The sequence below is a fragment of the Lissotriton helveticus genome, chromosome 5_1 (genome assembly GCF_964261635.1).
Source record: "Lissotriton helveticus chromosome 5_1, aLisHel1.1, whole genome shotgun sequence".
In the NCBI taxonomy this organism is placed as follows: Eukaryota; Metazoa; Chordata; class Amphibia; order Caudata; family Salamandridae; genus Lissotriton; species Lissotriton helveticus.
Window position 1 is genome coordinate 2,076,113,937 of NC_136065.1, and position 12,470 is coordinate 2,076,126,406.

A 12,470-nucleotide genomic window follows, 5' to 3' on the forward strand; every position below is an offset into this window, starting at 1 on the left:
GGTTAAGCGGTGCCTCCCCATACTATCATGTCGGGGAATAAAATTCATGTCCATGGCAACAAAACAGATATTAGAAAAGGAACAGACTTGAGTAATATATAATGACTAAACTGAAACCAACAGACTTAACACGCGGTGTCCGGGGACCATGACAACCGTAAAGACTATTTATAGACAATTTGCAGCCTCTACGACATTTTTTTCGTATTTTAAAACTTTTTGCGGTATTGTTTTTTATTATCTGTAAACATTGTAAAGATTTTGATTAATCAAACAATAAAATCATGATATGATATGATATGATATATGATATATATATGCATATATATGCATTTATATATATGTATGTGTATATATATATACATACATATATAAACATATATAATCTGCATATCTATACAAATACAAATATAAATGCATGCATACATATACATATATGCATACATATGCATGTTATTTACATGAAAGTTTGAAAAACACTATTAAAAGCAAAGCTAAAAAGCCACCTCATTACAAACAGAATGGCTTTAACTTAAACGAGGGAGAGATCTATTGCATTTTCAATGCTTGTTTACTTTGGTTCCATCAAGAAGGCATTCAGATGTGTCACACATTTGCCATACATTCTGAATGTTAGCACTCTAGTTGCTCATTATATCACTGTAGTAAAGCTACTGCTCACCAGGGAAGTCTGCTGCTGGTATTCAAAGTGCATGTGTTAGTCTGCATGTCAGAATTTTTTTAATGAAATAAAAGAGGATTTGAGAAGTCACTCAAAATGTGCCCTAATTTTTCTTTCTGAAGCACTAATCATACTTTCTATGGCAAAATGAACCCCCTCATTTTGTTCCTTTTTAAATTAAATGTTTTCAGACTTACCACTTCATTCCAATCAAGATAGCTTCTGGTCTGCCATACTTTTGTCATAAGTAAGACTGTTAGCGCTCTAGTTGTTCTTTAGAACACTCTGGGACATTCTGTCATTGGGCTATACTTGGGCTACATCTGGGTGCTATTTGGGCTACATTTGGGCTCTTTTGTCTCTGGTGGCCATCTTGGGAGACTGCATGTCAGAATTTTTTAATGAAATAGAAGAGGATTTGAGTAGTCACTCAAAATGTGCCCTAATTTTTCTATCTGAAGCACTAATCATACTTTCTATGGCAAAATGAACCCCCTCATTTTGTTCCTTTTTACATTAAATGTTTTCAGACTTACCACTTCATTCCAATCAAGATGGCTTCTGGTGTGCCATACTTTTGTCATAAGTAAGACTGTTAGCGCTCTAGTTGTTCTTTAGAACACTCTGGGACATTCTGTCATTGGGCTATACTTGGGGCTACATCTGGGTGATATTTGGACTACATTTGGGCTCTTTTGTCTCTGGTGGCCATCTTGGGAGACTGCATGTCAGAATTTTTTAATGAAATAGAAGAGGATTTGAGAAGTCACTCAAAATGTGCTCTAATTTTTCTTTCCGCAGCACTAATCATACTTTCTATGGCAAAATATACCCCCTCATTTTGTTCCTTTTTAAATTAAATGTTTTAAGAGTTACCACTTAATTCCAATCAAGATGGCTTCTGGTGTGCCATACGTTTGTCATAAGTAAGACTGTTAGCGCTCTAGTTGTTCTTTAGAACACTCTGGGACATTCTGTCATTGGGCTATACTTGGGCTACACCTGGGTGCTATTTGGGCTACATTTGGGTTCTTTTTTCTCTGATAGCCATCTTGGGAGACTGCATGTCAGAATTTTTTTATGAAATAGAAGAGGATTTGAGAAGTCACTCAAAATGTGCCCTAATTTTTCTTTCTGAAGCACTAATCATACTTTCTATGGCAAAATTAACCCCCTCATTTTGTTCCTTTTTAAATTAAATGTTTTCAGACTTACCACTTCATTCCAATCAAGATGGCTTCTGTTGTGCCATACTTTTGTCATAAGTAAGACTGTTAGCGCTCTAGCTGTTCTTTAGAACACTCTGGGACATTCTGTCATTGGGCTATACTTGGGCTACATCTGAGTGCTATTTTGGCTACATTTGGGCTCTTCTGTCTCTGGTGGCCATCTTGGGAGACTGCATGTCAGAATTTTTTAATGAAATAGAAGAGGATTTGAGAAGTCACTCAAAATGTGCCCTAATTTTTCTTTCTTGATGGCTTCAGGTGTGCCATACCTTTGTAATAAGTAGGACTGTTAGCGCTCTAGTTATTCTTTAGAACACTCTGTCTGGGAAGCTGCAGTAGAGCACAAAGGAATCAACTGACAGTCTCTGTCCTTGTTGGCTGTACATGTTTTACTGAGAATGTCAGACTTCATTCTCACATGACTGAGAAAGATAATGTGAATTTACAGAAAATATGCTTTCAGTTTAGCTTATAGATCCCCTTCCAAAACACTGTGGGAAAAGCATGAGATAATAGTTTTCTTTCAAACATGATTCATGATATCCCAGCAGAAGGCTTTTTCACATGGTAAAATCACCTTAGAACACACCACAATTCCTAAAATGAGTATGGTACCATCAACAAATGATTTATAATGTAACTAAAGTCCTAAAACCTTCTATTAACTGCAATGCTTTTTAATGAGGTGCTATCATGTATATTGGTCCCAAGATGGCTGCCAACACTTCTTGGATGAAGTGCTGACAGCCAATCAGATCTCACGATGAGATGTGTGGTTAGGCTCCGCCCAGATATATATATTTTTTTGAAGTTCATTTTCGTAAAAACCACTGGAGCAATTTTCACCAAATATAGAAAAGGCACTTCTGCGTACCAGCCCCTACAATTTTGCAAAGTTTGGTGTAAGTCCATTCAGCGGTTCGGGCTGTAGCCTTGTCTATTCGTCCTATGGAAATTAACATGGGGAAAACACGTTTTGGGACCCCCCTTTTCTCTCGGCCCCCGCATGACGAATCCCGCCGAAACCTCCAGGGAAGAAGCGGAGCGGAGCTGGCCTTAATTTTGGAAAATCACACGCAAATTCCTCCACCAGCGCCAAAGTTATTTGCAATAGAATGTTGCGGATTTCCTATGGTAGCTAGGTCCTAACTATATATATCTACTGGCTATCGCCAGTAGGTTATATATATATATATATATATATATATATATATATATATATATATATATATATATATATATATATATATATATATATATATATATATATATATATATAGATATATATTCGGTATGTATCTCCCTCCAAAGAAAAGAGCAGGAACCCAAGGGACGGCTTGGAGAGACTTTATTTGGCAAACAACTGTTCCGGTGGCGGCGAATGCATTTCGGTCCTTTGCCTTCCTCAGCGCCCAGCACCGTTACATTGTGACATCAACATAGTCCTTTCTCGCTGCCTTAAGAGTAGTACAGGCTGGACCGCTCCTCCCGCGCTGGCGAATGCATGCACCTGTTGTAGTCCGTCGTGATCCTTGGACTGCAGCACCCATAATGCCGTGTTGCAGCACTGCAGGTAGGTGGAGAATAGCGGGGGTAGGGAAATGCTTGGTAATTACGGTCCCCGATATCAGCAGGTTTGATGACACGAAGTGCCGGTTGTCCGCACATCAGGTCTCCCCTTGCGTCCCCATACTGCCACTAACCTCAGAGTCAGGCTTCCGATTTAGCAGGGGCGGAATGCAGGCAGCAATTAGCCCAGGAGAGGTAAATACCTCATACTGCGTCCTTCCTCCTGACTCCAAAGCGGGAAACAGATTCTGTCCATAACTGGACCAAAGAAAGTAGCCAAGGGGCATGCCAATAGTAGTCTGTACCCAACTTGCGTGGCAGGGGATCCTCAATTGCGCTACTGGCAAGCGCAAATTTGTTCGGTATGTATCTCCCTCCAAATGAACTCCACACCGCTACCTCCAATCCCACAAGACCGGCGAAGCAGGAGACGGACCACAATTGAGGGTTACAATTCTTTACTGCAGAGATGGGTCAGATGATAAAACCAGCAATGACGCGTTTCGAGCCAAGCGGCCCTTGTTCACATGCAGAGGGTAGCAGAATGTAATTATTTTTATTATGCAATACACCCCGCCTACAACCCGCCTCCAGCTTAGTCATGTGACATGTTAGACATGGTAAAAAGACTGTTGTTATCGAGGCTGAATACAAAAACATGCCCAATTTGTTTTAAAATGTTTTGACACTGAAAACATGTTTAAATTGCATAAATGCGAAGACCAACCCATTAATTCATTGGATTCTCAAGGCATGACAATGTGTATATAAATAAACCACAAATGCAAAAAAACTCACTGGATAAATCCACTATGCTGAGCAAGCCCCTACTTGTACAGCAGAAAATACCAAATTACCATGTCAATTGTTTCCTTTAAAAACAATCCAAAATTCTTCGCTGGGACATACGTAGGCTGTAAAGTGCAAAAAGTGCTAATAAATATGTACAAAAAAAGTGGCTAAGCACCTCTGCCAAAGTGTGCAAAGAAGCTTTCAATACAGTGCACACACATCTATAAAAGTGCTGAAATGTATAATAAATAATTCTCTGAGTAAAAAATGTATCAGAATATTACCTAAAGCCTTATTCTTCTCATAAAAGGTAAATCTAAAACACTTTTTAAAACAGTAATTCATTATTGTTATATACAATGTGCAAAGAATCAAGTGGAAATTCTCTATATAGGAGGGGAAAATTTATAATCAACCTGGCAATCGTGAAAAGTTGATAGTTTGACAATTTAAATGATTGGAAAAATGTCATAAAGCCATAGCTAACAGGGAACCTGACTATCTATTGGAATCAAGAACCATCAATAAATGAATTCCAAACCCCATGAAAACAGGCAAGCCTGATAAGCAACAGGAAACCTGACTACTCATCTGGTAGGGTGGATGCGGCATCATCGAATATACTACAAGTTATTCGGAGACTCTGTATGATAATAACTCAGTTGTTAGTTGCAAAACTCATATTCTTCATCAACTAGCTATCAGGGCAGACTTAAAAGATTGATATTCATTTGAGTTTTTCACAAAAAGTTATGGATGTCCTCAGTAGTGTTAAGGCCATTAGGCAACTTACTATCGAACTCCAAAATTAAACGCGTCTCCAACTGCCTCAGTAGCAACTCCCTATTCCCCCCTCTCCGAGGTTTCGGGACTGCTCCTACCACATAATAAGACAGGCAACTTAGATCCTTATTATGTTTTAATGCAAAGTGCTGTGCTACCGGATATGTGGTATCATTATGTAATATATCTCTGAGGTTTTGGAGAATCCTGACGTGCACCTGTGCTTTTGTACTTCCAATGTAATTTAATCCACAGGTGCACCTCAGGACATAAACTGAAAAGTCTGTCTTACATGAATGATTGCCTTTGATAGGAACTTCTTTAGGGTCAAATGGTATGCGATAGTGTGTTTTATTCACACCAAATTTACATGCCCTACAATGGGAGCATTTTCGGAAACCAGCCTTAGGCTGCAGCCATATATTTTTTTGCTTAAGTTCCGGACTGCTAGTGTCTAGAGTGGCACCCAAGCGTTTGGCTCTTCAAAATGTGACCAAAGGTTTACTGGGTAAAACAGAGTTCAGTATATTATCAGTAAGAACAATTGGCCAATTTCTTTGAACGATCTTTCTAATCTTATGTTCCTCATTGCTGAATGAAGTAATAAACCTTGGGCAACTCTTGGATTCTTCACCCGAATTGGAGCTGGACTCCAATGTATCTGCAGCTAGAGTTTCTGATGGTAACAGACTCTCCAGAGTTCTCAATCTAGCTTTAGCCAAAGCTTGATTGAAAATCCTATCAGAATAGCCTTGTTCTTTCAGTCGAGCTCTGAGGCTGATGATGCAAGTCTCCAGATCATTGGGAGAGCTACAGATTCTTTTGATCCTCAAAATCTCCCCGTATGGGATGCTGGAAATAGTATGCCTAGGGTGTAAACTGGACGCATGCAGAGTGGTATTCCCTGATGTGGGTTTTCTAAAAAGAGTGGATTCTAGTCTGTTGGCTTTGACATAGACCTTAACATCAAGGAATTCAATCTCTTCTACGCTAATATGCGACGTAAAGTTGAGGTTTAAGGAGTTGTCATTGATCTCCTCAATAAAAAGCAGGGCCTCCTCTTCATCACCCTGCCATAAAATGAAGACATCATCTATATATCTTAACAACCTCACAATTTTTTCATGTACCCATACAGCATGTGTGGTATTAAGAACCTGCTCCTCCCACCAGCCCACGTGCAAGCACTCCTCTTAACTGTTTCCACCCATCCTTCCCAAAGATGAAAAAGTTATTGTTAAGACACCACTCCATCAAGCTTAAAATAACTTTGTTGTGCTGGTAAAGTTCTACAGGTCTTTTGTCCAAAAAGTGCTTAGTTGCCCTCAGGCCATCCGTGTGCCTGATGCTTGTGTATAGTGACTCAAGGTCCAATGTAATCAGTAACATGTCTTCCTGCCATTCCAATTCATTGATTTTCTGCAGAAAGTCACTTGTATCTCGGACGTAACTAGGAAGGCTCTTTACCATGTCCTGTAAAAAATAATCAATATACTGTCCCACATTTTCACAAACACTATTAATAGCCGATATTATTTCCAAACTTCTCCCCTCTCGGACATACAAAGCCGCACTCGCAACACTGCTGTTTAACCCCTTTGCTGCGGCGGCTATTCCGTCGCAGCGCTAAGGGGGAGGCGGGGCCGCGCGCGCTCCCTTACTCGTGACGGGACCGCTCCGCCACAGCCCTCGGGTGAGCTGTGCTTGTGACGGAACGGTTCCGTCACGGCCCCGCCCGCTCTTTAGAATGTCAGCGCAGGCGCGGCGAGCGGGCCGTGACGGAACCGTTCCGTCACCAGCACAGCCCACTCGAGGCTCATGAAGGAAACGGTTCCGTCACGAGCATGGGAGGGGTTAAATATTTTAATAACAAACAGCAACAAGGCAGTCCTGACGCGTTTCATTCAACCATTAACTTTTTCAAAGGTGAGCCTTGACATCAAAAATCAATCACTGACCACAGAGCATCGATTGCCTTTTATGTAATTTCTAGCCCCCTGGTGGGCACCCGGATGGGTGCGTTGTTATTGCATGCTGGGACTCGTGGTTCGTGATTTATCAAAATATATCCTTGCATTGGGTTGTGTCAAAGTCTGTTGCTGTGTTAAGGGCAGGTCCCATTTTACCTTCAGTGTTGCTCAAAGAACAGTCCTATTTTCGAGGCTGCACAGGAACCATGCAGCATTCAGTATGCGGCAGTGCCGCCACCCATAATCGTTTTACCGAGGCACACAGCGATGGTTCAAGGTAGGGTGGTGGTGGCGCTCTTACTGGCGGTGCGCTACTTTGCGGCGGAACCAAGCCGCTGCATATTTTCAAACTCCTCCCCTCTCGGACAGATGAGGTCACACTCGCAACACTGCTGTTTAAATATTTTAATAACAAACAGCAACAATATATATATATATATATATATATATATTACCTACTGGCGGTCGCCAGTAGGTATATATAGTTAGGATTTTTTCTCTATGGGTTTTTTGAAAATTCTATGTCTAATAACTTTGGCGTTTGTGGACGGAATTGGCTGAAATTTTCAGGAAAATGGCACATTTTGTTTCTGAGCAGCCCTTGAAAATTTGGGGGGGGTTCGTCAAGGGGGGGCCGAGAAAAAAGGGGGGTCCCAAAACGCGTTTTTCCCATGTTAATTTCCATAGGGCGGTTGGCCTCACTTTTAGCCCGAACGGCTGAATGGATTTGCACGAAACTTGGCAAAATTGTAGGGACTGGTAGCCCGATGTGCCTTTTGTAGGTCTCAATATATGTGCTCCAGTGGATTTTGAGAAATTAACGTTTAAAAAAAGATATATATCTGTAACAGCGGACCGGGCAGCGCTCTGGTTCGCGGACTTTTCGCGCAACGGAGCTTTGTGAAGCGAAGCTGATTGGTTCTCCGGCGTCTGTCAACATTCCAAACAGTCCGTAGCGGCCGCCATCTTGTCTCTCGGTAGGATCGAGAGACAAGAGGAGGCCAAAGCGAAGGGGCAAATGACCATAAGGGGGCATAGTACATTGTCGCTCACCCCCTAGGTTTGATGTGGAGGTTTTAAAAGGGCCCCGCGGGGCAAAAAAAAAATAAAAATAATAATAATCGAACAGCTGAATGGATTTGCACGAAACTTGGCAAAATTGTAGGGACTGGTAGCCCGATGTGCCTTTGCTAGATCTCAATATATGTGCTCCAGTGGATTTTGAGAAATTAACGTTCAAAAAAAGGTATATATCTGTAACAGCGCACCGCTTCGCGTACTTTTCGCGTTACGGAGCTTTGCGAAGCGAAGCTGATTGGCTCTCCGGTGTCTGTAAACATTCCAAACAGTCCGTAGCGGCCGCCATCTTGTCTCTCGGTAGGATCGAACAGCTGAATGGATTTGCACGAAACTTGGCAAAATTGTAGGGACTGGTAGCCCGATGTGCCTTTGCTAGGTCTCAATATATGTGCTTCAGTGCATTTTGAGAAATTAACGTTCAGAAACAAGATATATATCTGTAACAGCGCTCCGCTTCGCGGAGATAAAATTATATGTGTATTACCTAGCTGTTGCTAACACCAGTTAGCGACGGCTAGTAGAAGATAGCGACCATCTTGGGCCCCACTTTGCATGTGAGTGATATTTATCACTAATGACATGCAAAGTGGGCATGCCAAGATGTTAGCGACTGGAAACAGTCGCTAACATCGCTATCTCCTATTATCAACTTTTGGAAATATTCGAGATAAGGGCGAATATCTCTAAAAGCTACCACCTGCCCTGAGCAGTTCTTAGCCATGTTATCCAATGGGAGGTGGATAACATGGCTAAGAGCATTAGCTCGGTAATGCATGAATATCGCTGAGTTTTCAGCGATATTAATGCATTGCGGTCGTTTTTTATCGTATTTCCGATAAACCTTGATAATAGCAAGGTTTATCTGCGATAATTTCTGACGGTAAAAAAATCGTTGCTAAGCATCGTTAGGGATAAATATCGCTTAACTTTGGTAATATGCCCCAACGTCTGTTAACGTTCGATTCGAAGGAAATCAGGAAGTGTTGAAAAACATTGTCTGCGCCATCTTGTCTTTTTTCAAATGCCACACTTTTGTCGTGCACGGCAGCCATTTTAGATGCCTTGACCAGACCCACTCTGTGCACGCTGTCGATCCTTAGCATGGCTCCCCACCCTCGCAAACATCTCCCCCAGGCAGTGGTCACCCCCGCTCTCTGTCTTATGCATGGGTAATAAACCTCCCCCATCTGCGCTGCTGTTCCCTGAGAATCACACCCTGTGCCCGCCCGACACCTCCCTTTCGCCCTATTCACTACCGCACCCTCTGACACTCCTTTTCCTCTGTGTCCGATTGTCCAGGCTGGTCCTAGGGTATCAGCTAGCCCTGCAGATGTAGTTTATGGCCACAGCTGTAAAGAATCACCCCTCTTCAAAGGAGTTATAGTAGATCAAGGCCCACACTCGATGAGATCCGTCACAGCAGAAGCGTTGCTATTATCTGAAAACCATCCTGTATTGTGATTGGGGAGGGGACCGAGCCTGAAGCGGAAGATTCCAGGGATGACTGTTTGTACATCAAAGTTTTTACAATTATGTGTCACATTAAAAATATATAGCACTCCGACAAAGTAGTAAGATTATAAAACTTTAATAATTTATAAATATATACAAGAAAACAAAAATAGTAATAACATATAAACATTTTTAGGGAAAAACAACGAAGTAGCGGTCGGCTGTGCGAATAGTCCCAACGCAGCACAACGTCCAGATTTCCGGCGTGGGGCGTCGCGGGGGGTGGGTCATCAGTAGCAAACTGTTGTGCGAATAGTTCCAAGGCAGCAGAACGCGCCGAAATCTAGATGACACGAAAGTGATGTCTAGTAAGTTGCCACCCAGCAAATAACGGCATGGGGCGTCGCGGGGGGTGGGTCATCAGTAGCAAACTGTTGCGCGAATAGTTCCAAGGCAGCAGAACGATGGCACCAAGGTGATGTCCAGTAAGTTGCCGCACTGGTTTTGGTATCCTACAATGCTGCTCCGAATAACGGCGTGGAGCGCCCCGGGGGAGGCGGCGTGAACGGGCCTCTCCAGGTGGAGTCTCGTCTGTTGTAGTGGGGCGCCCCTTTACCGTTTCAGTTGCCATTCCGTCCGTTTTTGGTCCACTGTGTCAAAAGCCGCAATTCAGCTGAGTTGCGCCCACTCTTGCGGTGCAGCGATAGGCGGCTGTCACAGGACTCTCAAAATGGCGGCAGGCTGTTTCCTTTTTGGGCCTGGTCCACTGAAATGGCCCTGGGACACCTTGGAAATCGGACGCTTGTCTGCTAGGTCTTGGACCTCATTCTCGAAAGCGTCCCCTCCGCCTTGAGAATTCATCAAAAGTTTTGGGGGCTCCGACTCCTGCAGGCTTCTGGTGGGGAGCGGCTGCCATGATTGCTCGCGGAATGACCACGACTGAGCTACGAGATGGTGGTGCTTTCATGCTGACGCCAGCTTCAGTCTGAAACATCCAGAAACAAGGTGGGGCTTTCATCGTTTGGGGAAAAAAAAAAGTTTTCATCCTATGAAAAGTGTTGTTTTTAGGTCACATGATCAAGCCTTCCATCATTAGGAAACCAAAAGTAAAATGAACCAATGAAAAGTTTTATAAACAAGTCACATGACCTGTTATGCGGCATAGGGTGTAAAATTAGGAGAAAATACGTTGGCACGTGAGGCGGCGTCAGTAGCGGACCGATGTGCGAATAGGCCGAAGGCAACACAACGCGCCAAGATCCGGATGGCACCGAGGTGGTGTCCAGCAAGTTGCAGCACTGGTGTGGCCATCCTACAATGCTGAAAGTCGGCGTGGGGCGCCCCGTTGGCCTGTGAGTTTGCGTCAGTAGCGGACCGATGTGCGAATAGGCCGAAGGCAGCACAACGCGCCAAGATCCGGATGGCACCGAGGTGGTGTCTAGTAAGTTGCCGCACTGGTGTGGCTATCCAACAATGCTGAAAGTCGGCGTGGGGCGCCCCGTTGGCCTGTGAGTTTGCGTCAGTAGCGGACCGATGTGCGAATAGGCCGAAGGCAGCACAACGCGCCAAGATCCGGATGGCACCGAGGTGGTGTCTAGTAAGTTGCCGCACTGGTGTGGCCATCCAACAATGCTGAAAGTCGGCGTGGGGCGCCCCGTTGGCCTGTGAGTTTGCGTCAGTAGCGGACCGATGTGCGAATAGGCCGAAGGCAGCACAACGCGCCAAGATCCGGATGGCACCGAGGTGGTGTCTAGTAAGTTGCCGCACTGGTGTGGCCATCCTACAATGCTGAAAGTCGGCGTGGGGCGCCCCGTTGGCCTGTGAGTTTGCGTCAGTAGCGGACCGATGTGCGAATAGGTCGAAGGCAGCACAACGCGCCAAGATCCGGATGGCACCGAGGTGGTGTCTAGTAAGTTGCCGCACTGGTGTGGCCATCCTACAATGCTGAAAGTCGGCGTGGGGCGCCCCGTTGGCCTGTGAGATGGCGTCAGTAGCGGACCGATGTGCGAATGGGGCCAAAGGCAGCGCAACAATATTTTCTGATTTGAAGACACCACAAGGCGCTGAGATGCCAAGATCCGGATGGCACCGAGGTGGTGTCTAGCAAGTTGTGGCACTGGTGTGGCCATCGTACAATGGTAAAAGTCGGCGTGGGGCGCCCTGTTGGCCTGTGAGATGGTGTCAGTAGCGGACTGATGTGTGAATGGGGCCAAAGGCAGCGCAACAATATTTTCTACTATATTTTCGGAGTAGAAGACACCACAAGGAGCTGAGATGCCAAGATCCGGATGGCACCGAGGTGATGTGTAAGTTGCGGACGGATGTGCGAATGGGGCCAAAGGCAGCTCAACAATATTTTCTGAAGAGAATACACCACAAGGCGCTGAGATGCCAAGATCCGGATGGCACCGAGGTGATGTCTAAGTTGCGGACCGATGTGCGAATGGGGCCAAAGGTAGCGTAACAAGATTTTCTGTATGGAAGATACCACTAGGCGTTGAGATGCCAAGATTCGGATGGCACCGAGGTGATGTCTAGCAAGTTGTGCCACTGGTGTGGCCATCGTACAATGGTAAAAGTCGGCGTGGGGCGCCCTATTGGCCTGTGAGATGGTGTCAGTAGCGGACTGATGTGCGAATGGGGCCAAAGGCAGCGCAACAATATTTTCTGACTGACACCACAAGGCGCTGAGATGCCAAGATCCGGATGGCATCGAGGTGATGTCTAAGTTGCGGACTGATGTGCGAATGGGGCCAAAGGCAGCGTAACAATATTTTCTGTATGGAAGATACCACTAGGCGTTGAGATGCCAAGATTCGGATGGCACCGAGGTGATGTCTAGCAAGTTGGTGTGGTCATCCTACAATGCTGAAACTCGGCGTGGGTCACCCCATTAGCCTGTGAGATGGCGTC

General features: G+C 44.5%; 1 long non-coding RNA gene across 2 annotated transcripts in view; it reads left to right on the plus strand.

Moving 5' to 3' along the window:
* LOC144756316 (uncharacterized) overlaps positions 1 to 12,470 on the plus strand; it is a 255,827-nt gene that overhangs the window by 164,710 nt on the left and 78,647 nt on the right. The gene's annotated exons all lie outside the window — the stretch shown is intronic.